Source organism: Falco punctatus (assembly GCF_963210335.1).
Source record: "Falco punctatus genome assembly, chromosome: Z".
Classification (NCBI taxonomy): domain Eukaryota; kingdom Metazoa; phylum Chordata; class Aves; order Falconiformes; family Falconidae; genus Falco; species Falco punctatus.
Window position 1 is genome coordinate 45,272,175 of NC_137586.1, and position 24,893 is coordinate 45,297,067.

Consider the following 24,893-nt stretch of genomic DNA (forward strand, 5'->3'; position numbering starts at 1 on the left):
TATTTCCTCCTCAAAGAAACTGTGGATTGTGAGGCATCATTGTAGTCCTACCTAAAGGAAAACAAAACAAAATATTTGAAAGAACATAGTCAGTAATCTTGTCTCCATCTTGAACCTAGGTTGCAATGTGTCTTTTCACATGGATTTTATATTAAATCCCACTGATATCGTTCGTCTGAATTAACAGGCTAGTTTGTATTAGATTTGTATTCAAGATTTGTACTCTGCATGGACATAGGAGTACCACTGCTGCTAAAGCTGATGTTAACTGTGCTTCTCTTTACCCAGTCTCGCTGATGTCCAAACTCCTTTCATTCAGCTTTCATACTCTTCTATTCAGATTTTGTGCAATGAGTCATATTTTCTGATCACTGCTGCTTCCAATTTTCTGTAGGAGACAAAATCCCCTTCAGTACTGACAAAGAAAAACAAATTCAGCCTACCCATGTGGTGAAATCCCCATGCATGAATACTTATGTTACTTTTTTTCATTTAATCCTGTCAAATCAGCAACACCTGATGAATTAAGGGCTTGTGTGTGGAAGTTTCAAAGTACTTTCCTGGGAGAGAGCAATTGCTCATCAAGACAAACTGGTGGGGATGTTTCCCACACATCCAGCACATCTGCAGAGCACAACTCTTGGAGCTTTGGGTGTAATGCCCATATTCACACTGTGAGTCCAGTTCATAACTCATGCAAGTCTTTAATCATTCTACTCCGTCTCTTTCTTGTCAAATGAAAACATGGCAGCATTTATATTTGTTTTCTACCATCAATTGTGTTAACACTTCCTTAGATGTCAACATTATTGATTATTTCATCGCTGAAACACGTAACTGTTCTGGTACAGTGGAAGAAGCTTGAGAGGAAGAAGTTTGATAACCCCATTTTTCATGTTTCTGATTGAGCATATTCCATTGTTGTTCAGTGTCTATTTCTATATCATAGTCACAAAATAGCAAAAAGCTGCCTTTGTTAATCAGCTTGATGTTTATACCATCAGCAGAGCCAATTTTCTTCTTGCTATGCAAGAAGCCATATCCCGGTTCTCATGCACACCTGGATATATGGCCAAAGATTGTAATACACCAGAATCTGTGAAAAATAAACCCAGGAATTAAAAAAAAAAAAAATAAAAAGAAATTTAAGAAAGTAATCAGAAAGGGTATAGTAGACAGATGTATAAAAATAAGAATAAACAGCAAAGATGAAAGCACATGACTAATATGCATAAAATCCAGTGGGTGGAAGGAACACTTGATAATATTACCTTAAAATGACCCTCATTTTAAATAGACACAAAATAAGTGGTAATGATATGAATAAAGAATTAGGTAGTATAAATCCAGTGAATGCCAATACAAATGTTATGTTACTTCAGACATTCTGTATGCAGTTTGCCTCTCTCCTGCATTTAATAAATGCGAGACATTTGAGTGTTAAAAAAATGTTATTGGGACTATTTTTCATAGCCTTGATCTTTAATAGCAGATAATTACATATAGAGCCAATCCAGCTGCCTAGTCTCAAACAGAGAATTACTAATAGTAAATATTTAAAACTTCAAAAAAATATTCAGAGTGTTAAAAGTCACCAGAAATAGTACTGCTATAGATATGAATACCATGTCTTCAAAACCTGAATATTTAGGAAAGGATACTGGAGAATTGCTGGCTGCTCCCTCACAACCCTAGCAATCTGCCCTTCAAGGTATGTTGCAAAATCTCCTTGTTAAGCTTTGCGCTTTGATGATATACAGCAGATACTACACTTCAGGGAAAAATATCGCCATTTTTGTTTTGGTCCAGTGTTAATTTGGTAGGAAGAAATCTCCTGTTGGCGGAAAAGAATGAAAAACATCTTTGACAGTTTTTGGAAGGGGAAAAAAAAAAAGAAGGTCCCAGCTGTTTGAAGCTGCTTAGAAGTTTGGAATGTTAGAATAAATATCAGGGAAGATAGATTGATGGGACGAACTGCAGGTGAGGCACACAAAGGTGGATGGTAAATATAATTTATCAATGCACATGACCACCACATATGTAGTATATTTTATGCACAGTATAGTGATTAGCTAAAGAGCACATACTGCTTTAAGCAACACAAGAGTTTCTGCTTAAACAAACAAATGCACAGTACCAAGAAAAATGCTCTCAGACCCCTTAGCTGAAGTGAACACAATACATGCCTTCATATAGGTGTGTGGCTACTTCAAAATGGTTGCTACAACAAGGAACTAATGTAGCTGCTGCATACATATTGGTGACCTTTATGGGTGGAATTAGAACTGCCCAAGTATTAGAGTGACAAACAGAGCATCAGTAATATTCAAGAGGTTTCACATCCTTCCAGGGAAGACCACAGTGTGTAACCAGTCACCAATACATTTCAGTTTACTGCTGTTCACTAGCCACATAGGCAGATATGTAATTTCTAGTTGCTGTGATTATATCTTCGAAAATTTCCCCACTAAAACACTGTATTTTGAGCGACTGTGAGTGTAATAGCTAGGCATACCTACATCCTTCAGCTTCAGGTGTTCATCCTCTCCCATATCTCCCATATAATTTCATGGTTCAGCATTGCTTATGCTATCTAAACTGTTCTATGAAAGAAGCAAAGAACTGTCTTCAGTAAAGAGGTGTTGCTTTGTGGAGGCAGCAGGCTCTGCAAATCTGGTTGATGGTCTTTGTGAGCAATGCATGTCACACAGTCTTTATGTTGACACCAGAATAATTTTTTCTCTTCTTTTGCTTGCTGAATTGCTTGTTGTTCCTTTTGATTTGACATCATGGGGAGGTTTACTTGCTCCTAAGAGGGGCAGGAATACTTGCTGTGTTCTGTGTCCCAAGTGATAGATGAATACGTTTTGTTTCTTCTTAACACAAATACTATCAAGTCTTTAGCTGGGGAGCCTCTGCAGTGTTCTAAAAAATTGGCCTTAAATAGGCCAATGGTATTTAATGCTCCTCGAACCAAACCTTAGGAGTTCTCCTACTAGCTATTAAAGCTGTACCTTTGCTGTTTGTCTTGTATAGAACATATGTTCACAGGGATAAAATTTGGAAATTGCATTTTTAGAGAAGCTGAAGTATTTAGCTTAGTGACTGATTATGTTTCTATCTATAATTTATAAACTTCCTTGTGGAAGATAATGCTGAAAATAATCCCTTTCCCTGTACCTATCTGCACTCTCAGCAGTTGCTATAAAAACCCACATGGATGACGTGACAAAAACATGACAAAAAGACACTGAGGCAGCAAAGATACAAAAACCTTCTGTGACGTCCTGCTGCTGTTGTGTGATGTTTGAACACTTGATGAATAATGGAGAGCATTTCTGAAGCTTGGCCTGCAGGAACTAAGCACAGTGAGTGCGTAGGAGCAGAGAGCTTACTCACTTCTATGGCATTCCCTCTTGATACTGTGAAGAGTTTCTATGGTATATACAGAAGGAGAATAAAGTACTTGCTACAGAATGGAAAGTTAATGACTTCGCCTTGACCTGTTCTCTTACTGGCAGCTGTTGACAATATGAAATACTTTAGTGAGAATTTCAGTTTCATGTGTGTGACTGTATTCCTTCTTGCTTTATATGAAATACTCTCCTTAACTAGAAGAGGTACTTATGCACCCTAGAGCCTGAAAAGTTTTAGCAAAATTTAAGATAATAAAAAGAGAAATGCTAGGTTTACTGGCAGCAAGCAGGAGCCACCATAACAAATCAACAAAACCTGATAAAGTTCACACTTAAACCAATTTACAGAAGTTTGGAGGTGTGGAAAACTGCCTGTTGAGAATCAGAATGCAGCTACAAAACTTTATATCCTTCATGACTTACATCATTATGCAAACTTGTGTTGTTATGAAGCATTAAACCTTTGAAAATTAGGTTACCATCATAATGTAAAGTATATCAGTGAACTCAAAGACATCACACACTGAAAGTCTTTAGTTTTTTTTTCATCTGCAAACTTGATTATTACAAGTGAGATTTTCAAATTAGGAAACTAAATCTCAATAAATTCCTTTGTCTTCACAGTTTAAAAGTATGAGAAAACTGATCACTACTGGAATCTGGAATTCCAAACAAGCCCACACCACTTAAAAATGTTTCAAGTAAAACAGTTTCTAAGTTCTTATACCCTGAAATACAGAAATTTTGAAATAAACCAAAAAACAAAATTCACACATAAAAAAGGTATGCCTCAGCTTTTCATGAATGATACAAATCATAAACTAAGGTAAAAACAGAACGTTGCCTTTTAACATCCCAACAGAGTCACTGTCTGTGGAGAAGACAACAAGTGGGAAAATAGGAGAAAATGTAAGCATGTAAGTTGATACATTTCTCTTATAATTTCCTTTTATCATCTGCATAAAATGCTTTTATTAAAAATGGAAGCACAGTTGAGAAAGTGACATTGTTTTGTTTGAAACTTGAGACTGCCTTTTCATCTATATACCTTCCCAAACATACGTCTCCATCAAAACCAAACAAATCCAAAGTGTAATCATAAATACTACACATCAGATGAAAAATGAAGAAATGACCAATGTTTATTCAACACATGGATTTCCACCTATTAACCATAGCATTCCTAGTGCTGACTTCTATGGTGCATATTAAAAAAAAACAACCAAAAAACACACACAAAAAAAAAAACCCAAAACAAACAACTAAAAGGCCATAGAACACAGGAAAAGACAACTGGATGGAAAGACAGAAGATACTTCTCTTTGGTCTTAACCCAATCTCACACCGCCATTTTAGCTAATAAGTTCGAGAAATTGTCTCCATGGTCAGCATTTTTCAGCATTTGCTGAATGTTATATATGCTCCTTTGTTCACAGTAAAACAGGCCAGTCTGCTGGTGTGGCCTTCATGCCTTTGAAAATTACATACTTTTTTCAGTGTGGCAAAGCCCTGCCTAACAAAAAAGTCTCTGAGCTAGGGATTCTCTTCAAAATAGAAAAGACCTTCATTTACTGAGTATTAAAGTAGCTACCAAAATAGTAACTACGTAGCAAGCTTGTAGAATCACAGTCATTCCAGTCTCAGCCGAAACAAGGCTGAAACAATTCAGCTCTGTGGCAGAAAACAAGAACTGCAGTTCATGGATTGCCAACTTTTCCCCCACATTCTCTATACATTAACTGAAAACCTCATATTTTTCATTCCTTCATTTAGTTTATTGGACACTACAATATGGTGCTTCTTTGACCTCCCAAAGGAAATATAACTCCAATATTCCAGTGCCTTCACTGCTTCTTTAAACAGTTTGTCATCCACACTCCTTTGCCTGCAATACTCATAGTTACAAATCTGTGGAATGCAGTCCTTCATAAATCTCCTCTCAGTTGTTTTAGCAATCCTTCTTCCTTTATTGGTATTAACCTTTCTTTAACCTTGTCTATCTACAGATTTAGCCCCTTACTCGTGACTTCCCATAGAAAATGTCAATTTGTTTTCCATTATTCTCTCATTAAAAGTGTTCTTTTGTTTCCTTAATTTCCTTGCTGCATTAATTGAATATTTACATAGGATCACCTTTAAATGGTCTATAGTTTAATATGGTGAATCTGATTCACAACTGATAATAATATACATGCATATAATGCATGCAGTTCAAAAGCTTTATACAGACCATGTGAAGCCCGGTTTAAAGGCATTGTTTCAGATATCTCTATAAATGAAAGATGTATATGCGAATATATGATACATAATAAAGTAGAAGCAAAGACAGATATTGTATTATGATGGAGATAAGACAGAGAATATGTACCTGGCAATTGCAAATAAATAAATTCAACGCAAATTGTGTTGAATTAACCCAAATCTGAGCATCACAATGCCAGTTATTAATTAAGATCACACATAAAATAAGTCTACATATATTAAGAAACACAAAGTAAGAGCCAAAAATCTCGTAAGGCAGTTTGTGCTATAATCACAAGTTTAAGGTATCCATGCATGACTTTATTAATTTTGGAGATAGTTGCCTGCCCGCTGTTTCTTTTGTACCCACAATGTCACATCCCTTGTTTTTTTCAGCAGCGTCCCTGGAAGCTTGCTCAAGATCTTTAGTTCAAACCTAGAATTTAACTATGCGTTTCCTTAGATTTATGTACTCTCATTTCATAGGACATAAAATACCTTTAGGCTACAATGTCATTAGGGTTTCTTTCATATGTGATGTTATAAAATATTTTTTTCATGGAATACTATGATATCAAACAAGAATAAAAAGCTGAAACCCCTCCATACTAAGTGTTACCATGTGGAGCTCATAGCGACCTGAAAATAAGTGCAAGCAACCTTCTTGCCTATTAAGCTCTTACCTGAAATTCACTGGTCTGGACACAGCATCAAATAAAGAAATTGTGCAGGGAGCTCCCTATATTAAGATCTGATATGTCCGTGCTATAGATGCTCCTCAGTTCTCTTCTGTCGGTCTGCCTAGCTGTGAGGGCAAGGACTGTACAAGGGAGCCTTTCAATTACTGATACCTGAGCTGGCATAAAGCTGCAGAATCTGCAGTGAGCAATAAAGCTAGTGTAAGCAAGTCTGCATCCATAAATAACAGCTCAGAGTTACATATCTAAGGAATACTGCTGCAGACAGATAAACCGGCTTGCTACAGCAGTAGCCTGATCCACTATGGTAATTTCTTTGCTCCTAAACGACAGTTCATAGAAATGAGAACAGAATATTAATTAATATTTCCAATCTTAAAATTTAAACATTTAGAAAAACTCGCTATTCTCCACTCCCTAAATATCAAGTGTCCTAAGAATTTTTCAGTAACTAGGCTTTTACTTCAGATGATCAGATTGCACAAATTGACAAAATGGCCAACGACATTTGGAAAAACTCAAGAAACAGGTGTTATTTGGCTGTAAGAGAACAGAGCTTGTACCCTGTTCGTCTATGAGCTCCATATGCCTGAATGTAGAATGCAGCCTGAACTCACCAAAAACCTAAACAAAACCAGCATCCACTTCTGTCCCATCTAGAAATGTTACTCTCCTTGAAGTCACAGTGCCTTATGTACAAGCATATCATAGGCAGTAAAATTATATTCAGAATGCACCTAGTGGGCAATGAATTTTGTGGAGAGTGCACTGGATGAACCATGAATCTTCTGGGTGACAGAAAGCATTTTATTTCCTTCCTTCAAGTGGCAATTTTTCCTCATCTGGTAAACAAGCAAAATGACACTGGACTTGTAAAATGTTCTAGGGATGAGGGTTAAGGAACATGATGCAAAAACTAAGACTAATGATTATTGTGGAGGAAAAAAGACATTCAAACAGCAGGAGTCAAGAAGCCTGGTTTCTCAGTCTTCATTAAATAGTGATTTCTAGGAAGTCAATAACCTTTGCCTTTTCCATGCACTAACTAAATACTATGGGGCCATAATTAAAAGTAAAACAAAATTAAAGCATCAGTATTTAGTAACCAAGTAGGAAAATTAAAGACTTGCTGAGAAAGTATCTAGAATGCAAAAAAGCTTCTGAGTGATTGCCCAGTGAATGTGTTTACTGGAAACATATGGGATACAGCAGTGAAATGTTCTAAACGTGATAATATGTAGCTTTATGTTACAGCATATGAAACGCTGCAAACTAAAGTAACTAAATTACTTAGGGAGACATTATCTATCAACTTCCTCAATATTCAAAACCTATGTAGAGACTGCAGCATTGCTTGTCCCCACCGGGTGAGAGCCAAGCTGTTGATGGGAACAGATGGCTAAAAGGACAAGACTGGGAGCTTGACCACCATCTGGAATTCTCAGGCTGTAACAAGGATGGAGCAAAAACTCCACTAGCCAGACCTTGTACCTCTGTTGTCAGAGCCACCCTTGTGCTGCTGGTAGGCATCTTGATGATTCACACTTTGCCAGGCACTCTGTTCAGTGATGGCTGATCTGTAGCTCTGAGAGGAATGAAAAATGGAACATGATTAAATGCTGCTCCAAGTTGTGCCAGTGCATTAACGGGAAAGCCTTGTGAAGACTGATCTGTAATTGGATAATGGTGTGATGTCCATTTGTCATGGAATAAAGAAAGCCTAATTACGAAACAGCAGGGAGAAAACACAAGAGACCTGTTCCTTTTAGAAAGTCTGCAACCACTGAAAAAAAGGTTTTAAAATGTCATTTTGCTAGCTTCAGCAGCACTCTATTTCAAATATAGTAAAATCTATTAGTACTTGTTCAGAGAACTTGTAACCATGTTAGATCTAGAAAAGTCATAGTAGGCCAGTTTCAAATAATAATATAATTAAAAAGGTCACTGCTGTGAAATAGTCAGTATTAGAAAAACACTATTTTTTCTCTTGGCTATGGAACTGAGGTTGTAAAATCTCTGAGCTTTATGCTCATCACCAGATTTCATTCATACCCACACAATAAAATCCCTTCACCAACATGTCAAAAGTAATTTATCATATTATATTTAGCACTATTACAAATCTGTAGGATCAGTCTCCTCTCATTCACGATTTTAAAACAGGCAGGTTTAACAGTGGCTTGTTATGAATTCATTTCAGGCTCCAGAAACTGTGTTTCTCTAGAGTGAAGCTGCATGCCTAGCAAAGCCTTCTGTACAGCCTTTGCTGATAGCCTGGCAAAACCTTTCATCTCCTCTGCTTAAGGTTGGGCAGAGTATTGTGGGAAGTGACAGTGCAACTGATGTGCATGCTGTTAAACACAAGCTTACACAGTTTCTCAACATCAGGGCTAACTTCCTCAGCACCTCACTAATGCCTGTGGTTAAATGGTGGCCTGAACACACCTGCTTTGAGCACACTGGTGGCACAGAGTAGGCCAGAAAATGTGGCTTTCAGCCATGTGATTCCTCTGGTTTATCAGTCACTGGTTCTGTTTTTTTGTCCTGTGGGTGTTCTTGAAGACGTGGCAGACATTAAGACTTGTTTTGTCTTTCAGTAATCAAATGTTCTCCTCTTAAGTCCCCTGCAGCATGCAACCATTGCAGATAAGGCTATGCGCGCTGTAGATGTTGTCCCTATATAATAAGGCTTAACACAGACTACTTATATGGGCTTTTTTTTTAATTAATATTTTTTGCATGTTGAAGCTCTGGTGGCAGACATTTGCAGAACTTTGACATGTTTGCCTAGAAGACTAGTAAATGTCCACAAAATTTAGAAGCTCTTGGCTAACAGCCAGGGCTAGAAGAGGGAAATGCTCATGCTTCTCTAGCCTATAGCCAGAAACACCATCGGTGGGCAATGAGACAATGCTGAGGGTGTCTAAATTCTCAGACCCATACTGAGAATATCTTTGTAGCCCTGTCTGCAGCAACAAAAATCAGCTTTGCTTACTTTTTTCTCAGAACCCTCAGCTTGTAAATATCTTGGAGTCTTTTCTGAAGGAAGGTACTGTGTGCGTTTAACAATAATTACATTTTCTCTGCTAACAGCTATTTACAATCTAGGTTGTCATGCCATTAAGCAGTAACAATCAAGGAACAGAGCATTTCCTAGGAATTAGTGGCTGGCTGAGCAGAGTTTAAAGCCTGAGGTACAGCCAGAGGCTATTAACTCCAGCTGGTCATTAAAAATCCTTCGGAAATACCTTGCTCTAAGGTCAGTATTACTGTTAAAACAAATGTAGGCAGATGGATTTATTTCATGGGTTGCATTTTCAGTTGGTATGCACAGGGCTGTTCTAGAGAATTTACACCTTCTTAACATTAACCAGCCAATTACTTGAGTCACTTCTCGGCATTCTAGTCATACAGTTTGAGTTATGCTTATTATGAAAAATGGAAGAAGAACACTGGCAACTTTCAGATCAGTTCATCTGATTATCATTTCAGATCTGCTGGCAGGCATAGGATGCTTTTTGCCTACCAAAGAAACAAGCCCAAGAAGTTTCACCAAGAAGTTCATCAAGTTCACCAAGAAGTTTAGTACTCCATCTTCTCCTTATTATCTGGAATGTTTGCCCAAAGACATGATCATGCAGAATACCAGCTGGCCAACAGGCCAAAATGAAAATTTAACACAGGCAGGATTTTATAGGGTTTAACAAGAGCCTATAAATAATAAACAATTCCATTTAAAACATCTTCTGAGGAGAGTGTAGTAGCAAAAGAAGAATTCAAGAAAGTACATTTGGAATCAATTTTCTGGAACAGAAAAGGAGCGTTCAGTGGAAGTATTTCTGTTTGTAAGTGGAGATGGGCACACTTTGGAATAAAACAGGAATTGATTTAAGGTCTACAAACTACTGAATAATGCTTGAAACTTAAATGTCCAATAGGTCACATCTGTCAGAACAGTCATCCACACATAGCTTTATATTTTTTTAAAAATTATTTCAAAACCCAAAACCAAACCACAGTAAAAACATTGTCATTGAAATATTGCTATTGCTGCTGGGACAAAAAAAGGAAATTCAGGAAGTTTAGCAGAAAATATTTTTCTTTACTGTTTTATGTGTTTGTACTGTGATAACATAAATAAGCCCAGGTATAGATAAAGCTGAAGCCTCTCACACTGCCAGTTCTCTGACAGCTGAGTCTTTTATCTCACTACTGATTTTCAGACTAAAAGATAACTCACTTAAAACTTTGGAGCTTGATTGATGCATAAAACCAGTTCTGCTCTTGTCAAATGACAGATTTTTATTTCACCAGAATTTAACTCTGTGGGTGCTTACCTTTAGGTGGAGGTGACAGGGCTTTGGGATTTGACTTCACCACTTCTAATAAGATGAAGGTAAGTATCAACACGTCCCTCTCAACTACTGTTGGAATCATTATGAGTAGATGGGGAAGTTTCTAAAGCGTCATCCTGCTGGGCAAACTGTTTCAGCAGTGAAAGGAATTATTTTCTTAAGGTACTCAGAGCTGTAGAGTGAACGCTGATTCCAGCAATCCTGAAAATGTCCTGTTGTACTACAAAATGTTGTATCATTTCTGCTGAAATACTCTTGTAGCTATTTGCTTGCATTCCATATGCATATACAGACCCCAATAGATGTTTCATCCCAGATTAAGATTATTTCCACTGGCGTATGGGTTTCTTCTATTTTCCTCTCAAAAATGTTTCAACACCACAACAATGTGCATATGTGTTACCTTAAGGCTTCTAAATATCCCAAATCTGACCTCCACTGAGGTTCGTAGGATACAGAGCAAGTCCTAAGACACAAATGCTGCAAACAGTTACACATCTGCTTAATTTTACAGACTGAGGAGTTAGGCACTTAGTAAACATTTGCAATATTGAAGCTTAAGTATTTTTATTGTAATATATTATGCATATAGGAGTACTCTTATATCCCTCAACTGTACTATCTGTTAAAATGCAAATTTTCCCTCTCAGCCACCAAATTCTGATAGCAATAGCTGAATGAAATCCATGAAGTCAGACTCCCAACCTGAATTCAAGGCAGTCTAAGAAATGCAGATTTTTCCAACCAAAAAAAAAGGTGCTTCCCCAGTTTAGGCTGAAATAGTTGCAAACTGAAATAGTTGCAAGGCTGGGCATGAATTATGGACTTCTATACACTGTTTGAAAATCTGTGCTTTTAATGTAAGAGACCGTGTGTATAAAACAAAATTTTGTCTTTCTAAATGTGCTTTCGAGATGAAACATCCACCTCTCTGACATTAACTGGATAAGTTGCAGCAGTTACAGTGAAAGGATGCCAAGACTAAACTATTTACTTAAAGGATTCCAATTTATCCAAGCACCAAATGGTTTAAGTCTCTCAACTAGACAATTAATAATAAAACCACCATTCCAAAACACAATTTAGCACCCCAGATGTATACCCGAGTTTAGCAGCATCTGATTGTCCAACATGTTGCACATTGCTCTGAACAAAAATTTCTCACCAAATGGATAGCTTCAATCCTGAAATCCATATCAGATGTTCAGGAGGTATACTGGCAAAAGATTCAAATGCCTCTAGGTTTTAAACTGCAGCTTATCTTCCTGTGGACAAATACTTGAAAAAAAGAGAAAACCTTTGAAATTATTTTTGTTTTCACTGGAGTATTCCAAGAATTAACATTTCTTCATATTTGTCAGGTTTTTGGCAGACTTCTTTCCTTGTGAGATTAGCTAGCTGTCAGCTGGGCAGAAAATGCATTTCTCCTGAACCAAACAGTTGCATCAAAATAAAAGGAAACCTTCTTGTGCCGCTACAACTTAGAATTTATTATTTCTACATTACCTGATACCCATTTAGAGCACTACACTCAAGTGTTTCTTTTTTTCTGTGGACAGAAGGGGAAAACTGGGGCAAACGCAAGTAAAAATCCAAGTGGAAAACAGAAGTGAACATATATAAGCAATATGGGCATCCAAAACGGAGTGCTGGAAACAGAAGCAAACAAATTTCTGTGTTTTCCTAAAAGAGATACTGTCACTGCAGCAACTTTCAGAAGTCACAGACCCTAGTAAGCAACATCCATCAAATTCAGTTCACAGTTCTGAAGTCAAGCCAATCAAAATGGTAAATGTTCATGTGATAATGTGGTTAGATTCCATGAAGGATTAAACTAATGTATGCCCTAAATTCCTAGGTCTTACTGCAATGCCAGAGCCACTATGATGATGCTCAGAATAACAATTTGGATGCATGCCTACCAGAAAGATGAGTTACTGAAGAGAGTATACATGTCATGGAATCAGCATTTCAGGGGGAGAGCAGCTCACCCTCTATAACAGGATTCCAGGTATACTTTTATTTATTCCCAGGGTCTTCCTCAGATCCATCTTCATTTGATCTCATGTACCATAAAGATATTGAAGAGAACCTAACAGAGGCGCTTTGCATAGACTCCTTGAATGTGTATAAATTGTTATATATAGCAACATACAAAGTTGTACATTTCATAGAGGCAATGTCTTCTTCCAGTATCTTGCAAACACCATAGAATTTCGGATTTCCTATGCTCTGGAGCGCTGTACGTCATTGTCCCTTAGCTACAACAACAAACTGCTTAAATGGGCATGTACCTAGACATAACATTTTTATCAGGGGGCGTGGGAAGGAGGACCAGTATTGTGGCTATGTTTCTACTGATCCAGTGAACACCCTTTTTTAGCAACATGTTTTGCAACACATATGAAGCTCAGGAAATAAATACCTGACCAGACTACATGATCTAAGGACTTTGCATGAGCATAAATCCTGCTATCGGATTTCCACTTTCACTTCAGCTCATCTCATCTCAGCTAGCTAAAGAAAAACTTTCCTCAGTGCTTCTGTCTGAGCTACTAAACATGGAACTTTCCTTCCATGGAAAATCACAAGAGAATTAAAATCCTGATACCAATACGGAAGAGAGTTTAGATCAAGTTTAACCGTATGAAGCTAGGAGTCACACTTTTTTTTATTAGTCTAAAAGATTATAGTGCTGGTCTATTTTACCAATTTTCTACTTATAGGAACACTCAAAATCCTTTTGTATTAAACCAGCAGTAAGCTATTTATAAAAATGTAATGACAATGAGTTAATCCCTGAAAGCACTGAGGTAACTAATCCAATAATGATACTATAATATTTTGTTTCATATCCTGTAAGGGACAGATCACAAATCTATGTTTTCCATTAGAGTGGCAGAACAAATCTTAATAAAAGGCCTTCCTTATGAAATGTGCTTCAACTCAAAGCTCTCTGGAGAAAATGCTCTGACCCTATAGTGCCATTTAAGAAGATCATATTGGATCAAAGACCCACTGGGATATGGAGCGTCTGTGGTGGATGAAAGGCTTAGATTTTGTCAGTTATTGTAAGATATAATAATAAAAGAATGGGAAAGGATTCATGGCACACAATAAATAAGATGTGTAGGCACTTTTAATTTTAACAGAGTAAAGAGCCTTTCAATATCCGCATTTCATGTAAATTACTACTATCCATTATGATTTTTGTGTCTTTTCAAGTGACAATACAGCTTCCTCTGTTCTCCCAACAATGCAGCACTGGGTGAGAGTCTGAAAACACAGAGCAGCAGTTAAAACAGACGAATAAGTATTGAATTTAAGCCATGATTTACAATGGTGAATGTTTCCAGAACCCACTTCCTTTGGAACAAAATATAGCAAGAAAAAAAAGGAAAAAAAAGCTTTGATAGTTCTTTCCTACTTCTGTAGGGTGGAACAAAGGGGCCAGCATCCAACAGAGAAAACATAGCTGAGTTCTCTGTGCTCCTGAAAATTTGGTGACCTATTTTGGTGCCTCAGTAAAATGGTGTAATCCCAAAGAGGGCCACAGGATAAACCAGAGCCTTAAGGGATTTGTAGGAAGGCAAAATTCCCTATCCATTTGTCACAATTCCACAGTACTACTTTCTGTTGTGGCTTTTTGCTGCTTGTTTTTAAGTGGTATTTTGTTCTCAAAGCTTCAGAGAAACAAATGTTCAAGATGCTCACTAACTTGGTGAGAAGTTTTCTTTGATGGTAGGTGTACATCCTATGAATTTGCAGGCAGAATTTCTGAAGTTAAAGAATATCTTTAATTGTCTGCGTATTCTTAGCAAGGTTATACTCATAGTGACAGCTTATCAAAAAATCACATTTGCCTTTTAAGTCCTTCTTTATAAAAAAGCTAAAAATTATGAATTTAATCTTGAAATAAGAATGTGGTTTTAGCCAAAACAGGAAAAAAAATATAAAATCCATTCTTCCCTGTTGGTGATTTCAGTGTAGCAGAATTCTGAAAGAAAAGGATCTAGAACAACACTGGCCCCCCTGTTTTGAGGTATTTTGTGTCATTGAGAACTATGTAACAAATGACAGCAAAGTGGGCAAAGCATCAACTGAAGAACATTTGTAAGAGGTTACAGCCTCCAGTTTGCCATCACAAGACTCCTTCTTTCCGTTCTATGAGCTGCAAGTTCATTACTTACCCCTGTGATGGTGGTGCCTTTACACAATGTTCTAATCTTGTATATTATTTATAATTACTATTATTGTAAGGTAGGACTCTTAAATACGATATTTGGACTGAGAAAGCCATAACTATTCCGTGCATTTATTGAGTATTTTACAGGGGCTGATTTCTTTTGATGAAAACAATTTTGATGATGTTGTATTATATTTTAATCACAATTGCATTTTTTTTTCCTGTCTGTTTTGTGCAGTATTTCATTGGTCTGTCACAAAGTTCATGACTGTTTTAAGGTTTTGAATATTTAAAAGTGCAGAAGCTGGATTTCTTCCTGAGCTCTGTGGGTTTCATTCATTTTTCTTTACATTTTCATTGAAAACCCCCCATTTCCCACTGATCCACACTTCTCGCTCTTTCCAAGCCACCAGCCCATGTTCCCATCTCACAAGTCCCCTACTCCTTCTAACCCATCCTCTCCTGGCTCAGGCCCCTTTTACCCTTTCACAGCCAAATCCCCAGCTTCCCAACACCTCCCAAATCTTCCTTGTCACTGCCTGAACACAAAGATGGGCTTTCTTTCCCAGCTCCCAGGGCTGTTCAGGGAATACTGCTGCTGCTGTCCACAATTCAGACCCAGACAATGCCCTTTCTGGCACTTTTCTCCCCATCTGCCACCCTCTTACTGGCTTTCATGGCTAGCCAAGTCCATTCGCTCTTTCATTTCTTTTTGACCAGAGTGCAGGGATTGAAAAACATACACCAAGACACATGTATTGCAAATCCCCACAGAAAAGCCAGGAAAAGCCAGCAATGACAGCCAGACTCCCAGCTGTCCCGTACACGATGGCTTCCTATACACCCCTACTGTAACGCTTCTTCATGAGAGCTTCCAGAGTCTTTGCTTTTTCACATAGTTAGCCTGTTAGGTGGCATGTGAGGAATAATATTGTGGTTATTAGGGGAATGTATGTTCTCTGGAACAGGAAAAAAGTGTCTGCTGGGCCGCAGCCCACCTCTGGGTCTGACACACAATTTCAATGGGAAAAAAATTAAGCGTTAGTCCAAGTATCTGTGCAAAGAAGACCTTAAGGGAAAGACACTTTGAGGCCAGAGAAAATAATTTTAAATGACCCAGTGGAGTGTCTTCAATTCAAACCCTTTTTCTTCTATTAGATGTACATTAAGGAAGCTAACAAGACCATTTCCAGTAAGTCAGTACCATTCCATTCTGCTTAATCCTACTTGTACTCTGAAGAAATGAATCAAAACAACACAAGTATGGAAAGAAGGTCTAAAGACTCCCATAGTATGTAGGACAGTGCAGAAGAAAATTTTTTAGGAAGTCAGTGAAGCCAGCCTCTAGACCAAAAACCCCACTTGTCTGGAGCCTCTTCTTCTAAGTTTCCCTACAGGAGTCTGCCAAACAACAAAAATTAAAGCAGAAACACAAAATGAAGCAATGTACACTGGGAACATCAGCCCCAAGAAAATTGTGAAACCCCAGGTGCAACTTCCTGCATTTTGGAAGTCTTTTAAAACATTTCAGGACAAAAAAGCACATGCAAAAATATAAGCCTACCTGGTATTTATCTTGGACCTGGTGCTAGAATAACTTGCCAGTAGCAAATTCCACACACTGAAAACCACAGTTCTCACTACACACTTGCATGTTTCCCATCATATACACTCACACACATACAGACACACACACGTTGCATAGAAAAACATTCAAAAAGCCAGCATCAACATTATAAAAAATATCCCCCAAAGCAAGTTATCACCTCCCCTATGAGTAGGAACACTGGGCTCTTATGCTCAGCATCCAGGCACAGCCAAGCCTCCCTTATCCAGCAGAATGACACCCCTAGTCAGTTTACACTAACTTCAAATGTACTCTTTAAATAAACTTTTGCGAGTCCTCCCACATGGACTCAGGTGTAGTTCTCCCATTTCTTTTTCTGCTGCTTCCTTTCACTTTCTACTGTACAGCTCACTGGCTTTTTTGCTTCACTGTGTCTCAGCATCCCTTCACTCTCCATCTATAAAGGCAAGCAAACAAGCACCACAGCGTGTGTGTGTGTGTGTACTACTGCATGCAGAATACCCAAGTCTCGTGTTGCCACACTGAACCAAGCCTCATTATCATTAGTAGCAAACCTCAAAATTTCTTACATGTGTTTTTATCAGTTGTAGCACACATCCTGTTTCTAAATTTCTAAAGCAACTACTTTAGTCCTTACTTAATTTTTCCAGCTTGAATAGTCCCAGCTACTCACTGTGACTATGAAACAAAGGACTTAAATGTTCAAAGGATCAGAGCCCATGTCACTTTTTTGTCAGGAGAATCTTGAGTTTTCTGTAATAGCATTTTTTCTGCTAAATGTGTTTGATATAAAAGACTTGTCTTTCAAAAATGTAAAACTCTCCGTTACACTCATGTAAAATCTGAATCATAAAAATATTTGTGAAACACATGCACAAAGCAGAGAAAGAAAACAAAGAAAACAAAGAAACAAAAGAAAGAGGTAGTAATTTCCCAGGGAACAAGCTATCTCTGAGAGGATTCCTAGAGAGGTTTCAGTTTGGGAATTTCTCAGGTCAGCCCAGCCTCAAATTTGTACTGTCTTACTGGTGCACAAGAGATCTTGTGCTTCCACATCACCTGTTTTCGTTGGCTTTTTGTAACAACTCCACTCAAACTGCATACTGCGGATATCTCTGGGCATAGCTGCATTCACCAGCTAACCATGAGCCATGCTAGATGCCACACTAATATCCCCATGAGTATGTGCAAGATGGAAAGCATGAAAGAGGAGGGGCAAAGAGAGGAAGAAGTGTTGTAGCTGCAAGTAAAATTATATATTTAAATAAAATTAAAAAAAAAAAGAAAGAAAAAAAGAAAAAAGAGCTATTTTCCTGCAGAGGTTCAGTTCCACAGAGGTAAAGGGTGCAATCTAGGTCGTTACACTTAGGTTACAGCAATTTTCTTGACTTAAAAGGGTTTAGAATATTTACACAAAAGGAAAATAAAAAAGTAATAATTTAATACAGAATGGCCAAAACAGAACACAATTATATTACAATAATGGGAGAAAGACAATATAATGGCAGCGACCTGTGAGTCCAGGATTAAGGTTCACAAGCATATTGCAGCATAGCTCTTCTGCATGTCTTGGATGGGTGCGAGACAGGTCACTTCCACAACAAAACCCTCTGCTTGTTGGTTTTTCCTGTACAGGTTTCAGTTGCCTGTGAAGTCTGAAGCTTTCACATCCTGAAGTATCTGAATCCATTCCAGAAGTCTGAGGGTACCACCGACTAAATTATGATTTACAGTCTGAGGGGGAAAAAATACCCCAGATTTCTTTTACTTGATTCTCACTCTAGATCACCAGCTATGGGTATCTAGATCAAGTATGAGCTGGAGACTCTGTGGTCAGAAATCCATTTACCTTTTATAGTCAATGGCAGCAGGGGGACACCTCTGCAGGGGTGACTTACTGTGCCCAAGTTAACATACTGTAGATTAAAGGCAGGATGTGAATAGCATGGCTAGGACTACACTTTTCACTGTACATTCTATGGACCAAATCATGCAAAATTTAATACAAATGCAGATTTATCTGTGATTAATCCCACCAAAGGCAATTTAAAAGAAATATTTGCTTACGGCTCTTAAACACCCTTGCTGACTCATAGCTTATTCTCATCACATTTGGCAGGAATTTCCATGCTCCATGTACGCTTATTTCAATAACAAAATGTATAAATGCTCTTAATAGAGTAGAACAGCTCCAATTGGAAGGGACCTACAATGATCATCTAGTCCAAATGCCTAACCTCTTCAGGGATGACCAAAAGTTAAAGCATGTTGTAAGGACATGGTGCAAATGCCTCTTTTTAAGGCAGTGACAGGCATGGGGCATCGACTGCCTCCCTAGGAAGCCAGTTCCAGTGTTTGACCACCCTCTCAATAAAGAAATGTTTCCTAATGTCCAGTTGGAACCTCCCCAGCACAGCTTTGAACCATTCCCACACATCCTGTCACTGGATCCCGGGGAGAAGAGCTCAGCACCCCCCTCTCCCCGTCCCCTCCTCAGGAAGCTGTGGGGAGCAATGAGGTCACCCCTCAGCCTCCTTCTCTCCAAGCCAGACAAACCCAGAGTCCCCAGCCGCTCCTCACAGGACATGTCTTCCAGCCCTTCCACCGGCTCCGTTGCCCTCCTCTGGACACGTTCCAGGACCTTAACATCCTTCTTAAACTGGGGTTCCTAAAGAACCATAACCAGCTAATGTGTAAGTCCTCATTAGTTCATGGGCTACTGATTCAATGGACTGTAACAGTTTGGAGCATTACAGTCTATTGCATTAGACAACATCCACTGAAATTTGTTTAAACTGAGGTACTATCTAATTAATTGGGAGACCTATTTATAAATGAGATTAAAGCTTTCACAATCTGCTTAAAAGCACTTTTTGCCCCCATATATACTTTTCCTCAAAATTATGCTGAAATGCCTGACAATAGCATAGAAGTGCAGAGTGAAAATTTTAATTAACTAAATAAGGCAATATTAAGTAGCTTAGAGGAGCTGGACACCACAGGTTATGTATTGGTTATTATTTTTAGCACTTATATGCTCAGTGATTAGTTATATTCATACACAGATCTGTTTCCTCACTTGATTCAGTATGGACCAGACTGAATGAAACTATAAATGCACGTTATTCACAGAGCTCATGCCATGGATAATTTTGTTTCATTCGTTTAGTTTCACAAGAACTTTGTTGGCAATTTTTTTCAGATTTTGAGAAGACAAAAAAGTGAACAAAAAGAGCCTCCCCCTGCCCTTTATGCCAGGTAGAAAGCTCTATACTACTCACTCCAAAACGAAAAGTTTTAGCTGTATCTCAGATGTCACCTGACAAATTGCATAAGTGCTACACTAAGGTGTGTGATGCTGTACAGTAACACCATCCCTTACTCTTTACAACCATTTAACGTTGAACCTATCATGTCTTCTGAAATGTTACAAAATGGTACAGAAGCATATTACATTGGCTCTTAAGTTAAAGTAAATAAAAGTAAGTAAATGCTTTTAAGTTAAAAACAACTAACCTACTTTAAATGACTGCATAATAGGGAAGCAATAAAGTGAAAGAGGGTTTGAATTCTTTTCCAGCAAATGCTAGATATTTGGGGTGAAAGTGGTGAATTTCCTATTCAGTCCAGTTATTCTACTGGGTAGAAATACTATCTTTTACCTTTATTAGTCTTAACAACTAATAAAATAGCTGGTACCTTGTTTGATGAGAAGAAATAACCATTTGGCTCAGAGAGGTAAACTAAGTATGTATGGGTTATATGTTCAGTAACTAAGAAAGGGTAAATAGGCATTTTAACCTCAGGATTAAATCCAGCCATCTCAAAGGTCATGTCACCCATGTTTGGTGATGTGCGGAGTCACATATACTTCCAATAAAGCCTCCGTAGTGCACGAGCAGCATTCTGTGGTGACAGGTTCTCCTAAAGGAAGCCTCCCACTTGAGAGCCCTACCAAGATCTGGCAAACCAGAGAGGTACAACCTCTTGTCTTCTGTGCAAGACACATCTGCCACAAGGGAGAGGAAGAGAAAAGATCTCCCTTCAACAAAATAGCATAAGCTGGGAAAACGAAGCACAATAATACTCTTCCTTTGAGTCCTTTCTAGTTACCAAATAGTTCTTGTTTAATCCCTTTCCCTTCCCTTCTCTTTGGCTATCTAGATATTCCTCCATACAAGTCTATTCCCCCAAGATAAATTTCAGAACAGAAAATCCAGGGTTGCTAGACCGGACACAACCAGAAACAGTAATATCAGTCTTACCTAGGTGTTGAAATACATTTGCAATACCATTTTGGGTCTCCTAAATCAGACGGTGGAGCTCTCCCTCTTCCAGAGCACCCAGGGACTCTCGCTTCTGCAAAATCACTTTTCAAAGACTTCAGGTGTCTTTACCCCTCAACAGATGGGGAAACCCACCTATTCAACGCACCCATGCATGAAGCCTGGCCCCTGCATCCCAGCCCTTCCTCTTCAACCGAGGTGGAGCCCTCCCTTGCCTGGGAAGCAGTTTCCAACTTTCAGCTTCCAGCCCTCCCCCTTCCCAGCCGTGTCTTACAGCCTTGCTACCCAGCAGGTTTCACATGGCTGCAGCGTCCGTAGGCAGCTGGGGACCTGCAAACTCAGCCCCACTGCAAAGGTGTGAGCTCAAGGGATGGAAAGACCAGCCAGAAAGGCCACGGGGTTTTGTGCTCTGTTGTGCAAAAGTGTTTCTCCACCGTGTGAATGTGTTGAGGTCCTAATTCAAATTAGCCTACTCGGAGATGCAGCAGCTCCTGACTGGCAGCTTGAGTTAAGCCTGGAGAAGAGCCTGGGAGGATGCTCTGATTAGCAAAACAAAGTGTGCCATGCTGCTTAGGGCAAGCTGAGTTATAGCACATTCATTAACCCAAGGGAGATAAATTCTTCCCCATTGCAGCCTAAGGGTAAGGCTACATCAGTGGCAAGGAGGTACAGCTGCCATGGCAGCAGAAACACTAGTGCAGTTACAGCTGTTAAAAATGAGGATGGAAATGTTGCTAAGAAAAGCTATTGTAGGGTGGTAAGTGGCCTGGACACCACTGCAAACCACCACAAATCTCAGGTAGAGATCTCTTTTGCTTACATCGTATCCACAAGGGGCAGAATGATTTTTACAGTACCAAGTATGCCAGGATATAAATTAATCTTTTTCGTCAAAGCAGCAGTACTGCTTCATTTTTGTGATTAACTAGCTGCAATTAACCATGTAAAGTTAAACTGGGCATGTATTTTTTTAAGCCACTCGGGCTGGGTAGTGCAGTTTCCTGGCATGCATCCTGTTCCAGCCGTAAGGTTCAACATGTCTGCAACAAAAAGGACAGGAATGATTAAATGGAGTAGGGAAGTAGTAATTGTTCTCATTACTTGCAGCAGCCATTAAAAGTAATTACAATTTGGCAATGGCGGTTTTCAGATATAAACAGTCGGTGCCTCAAATGCTCATTGGGAGTGAAAGTTAACAAAAATCCAACACCTGTTCATACATCAGTGCTGCTGCAGTTTAGCAGCATGCAGCATTCCTGAAGCTGTTAAATACATGCATTATGCCAACAAAAATTTGGCCCCATGTTTACTTAAGGCCTGAATAAATATGACCAATCTCTTGACAAAAATCTGATTAAGGTCTTACCTGAGGTTAGTAAGACTGACAGCAAAACCAGCCATTCATAAGGAATCTAAACATGACAAGTAATGTAAGGTAAATAGCTATCATTGACGCAAAATGGAGTTTTTAAAGAAAAAATCCTGTGTTCTGACTGTCAGAATGCATTGATTTATTCATATGGTTTCCAGTCCTGCAAATGGAGCTGCTCCCATGGATGGCTGGGCACAAAAGACATTCAGTGAACTGAGCTAACAGGAGACTTTAACGACCACTGTTCTCACGGGCTGTAACCCACTAAGGCCAAATCTGCAACCTGACTCACTGGCTAGTCCTGAGGATCTGAAGGACAGCATTTTCAGTAGCAAAAAACCACCCTTTTACCTATATTTTTTCTCTTTTCTGGTATAAACTCCCAGAAAACATAAAATAAAAAGCTGTATTTGTATTTCCTCCAACCATGAAAAGGCTGGATTATAAATTATCCTAAGACATGTTCAGGCTTTTTTTATGAGAAAATTAGAAGACTCATGACAAAATCATCTAAGGGTTATAGGATAAAGGATTGATGGCTCCATGATGCTTTGGTGGATGCTCAGCAGACTGCGTTTGCACAGGACAAAATACACTGAGGTTTATGATGTCCGTGGGTTCAGACAGGTGTTGCTACTTACAGCCCTCACCGTGCTGCCCACAGTATCCTCTACTCCTTCCCGCGCAGTGCTTGCGCAGGGCACAGGGACCTGCACCCTGGCACGCAGTCACTAGCACGCTTCCTGGAAGGAGTTTTCTCAAGGGCCTCCCTTCTTAAGGAGCACTAGTACTTTTCAGAACTCCACATTCATTTGTTTTTTGTTCCACATAGTGGGAAGAACAGTCTACTTCTCTAATCCAATTTAGGGAGCAATGATAGAGATGGAAAAAGATGAAGAATTTCCCCTGACTTCTAAGCAGAAATAACCCATACATAAACTGCTTCACCCAAGGGTTCAAAGTCTACATGAAATGTTTCATTCAGAGTGAGAACGAAAGCTGTAATCCAGTCCTAAACCCATCCCCGAGACACAACAAGGGTAGCGGAATCAGCAGACAAGCACCAGTGTGTTACCATGTAGACAGAATTTTAGAGTTGGCTCCTGCTCCAAAACGGGCAAATCTGGATCTCTGCAACATCCTGAATATTGAAACATCCCAAATTCATGCCCCAAATCAGAGTGACTGCATGGCTGTATCTGCACAGCTGACCCATAGTATTCTATGGCCAGAATGAAGAAGCGGTCTTATAAACAACCAAATCCGTAACCAGTAAGTTATAATATTTTTTTATTCATGTTAGAATGTCTATCAGTGTTTGAACATTAATATTTAGAGAGTTTGTACAATTTCCATTCAAAGTTTAAAATGAGAACCACACTAGATCACAAATGGTAACTAAAAGACAATTCAGAATTGTATGAATATTCACACTCTCTTTCTCTCTTAACACTGTTAAACACTTTCTTTTCTGCCAGGGGGTTTACAAGGAAAGGTGTGCACCGTAATCGTATCTCAGCAGTGTTCCAAAACATAATGGTATCATCATTACATATAAACTCTTTAAAAATATACTTCTGTCAAAAGACTTGATGGCTACTATGTACACTACAAAAATAAATTTTCATATAAATAAATTATATGGCATAATTTTATCTTTGTAACTGAAATGACACAAACCCACTCCTACCAGAACAGGCAGGCAATGAGACCCAGTTTGAATATTTTTTTTCCTTTTAACTCCTTATGCTAAAAGCTACAATGAGTCCTTAATGTAAATGTTATATACTCTTTCCTATTTAAAATTAGTAAGCACTCTATACAAATAAAAAAACCATTAAACAGTAAAAACATAGCTGTAATAGTGTTTCCAATGGAAATAAAATCCCTGCATCTTGTTTGTTATAAACTGGCATGACAAATACTGTAAGAAAACATTCTTATGATACAAAAATATAAATATCACCCATGATTAAAAAAGTTAAAAAAACAAAACCAAAACAAATGTTGCCAGCCACTGAGTTCTCCCTTTGCCAATGTGACTATCGGACAAGAAGGTCTACACTGCGCACGAAGCAGCAGACAGCTCACCCACACACAAGCACGCCAGAGGACCTGGGCAGGGGCAGGTGGGACACGCCACAGCTCGCCCTGGCCCCCTTTCCTCCCAGGGAAGAGGAGGGAGCAAGGCAGCCTGCAGCGGTGTCAGTGGGAGCCCTGCCGACCTCTGACACGGGAGCGCACATGCTTGGCGGTCGAAGGCAGCTTCCAATTAGTATCATACAGTTTTGTTGCAGAGTTTGTATGATCTGAGGTCACTATGCTGCTAGTGCTAAATTGGGGCCCTTCAACTTTTTGTCATTAAGAGTTCTCATGTTAGACAGTGAACTGGACCAGTAGGCAGTTGCGACATTAACCCTTAGTGTGCATCAAAACAGTAGCTTATGTAGCACGGGAATGACACCAGGCTCTCGCCACCTGCTCTTCGAGCGTTCACATTGGACATCTGTAAACAAGTGCCTCATATCAAAGTGTTTTCAAGTGAGCAAAAAAGACATGGAAATTTGTGCATTCTAATTATCCCCATTAGTTATGCTGGCAAGGTCTGTGGGCAAAGATAGACTCCCTGAAGCCACTGGAGAAAAACACTTTCCCATCCAAAAGTTGGCCACTGCTGTTCAGGCATCATACTTAAAGAAAAGCCTCACCACTGCTGTGTTTAGAAACTGACTGTGTGTATTTGGCTCTGAA

The 24,893-nt window shown here is 38.9% G+C and overlaps 1 protein-coding gene across 1 annotated transcript in view; it reads right to left on the reverse strand.

Annotated features, from left to right (window-relative positions):
• The window catches only part of FANCC (FA complementation group C), a 109,948-nt gene extending 85,076 nt beyond the window's left edge, over positions 1-24,872 (reverse strand). The window contains exon 1 of the mRNA XM_080373220.1: positions 6,341-24,872. The gene's annotated coding sequence lies outside the window, so the exon portion shown is untranslated. The remainder of the gene's footprint in view (positions 1-6,340) is intronic.
• Positions 24,873-24,893: the final 21 nt, after the last annotated feature.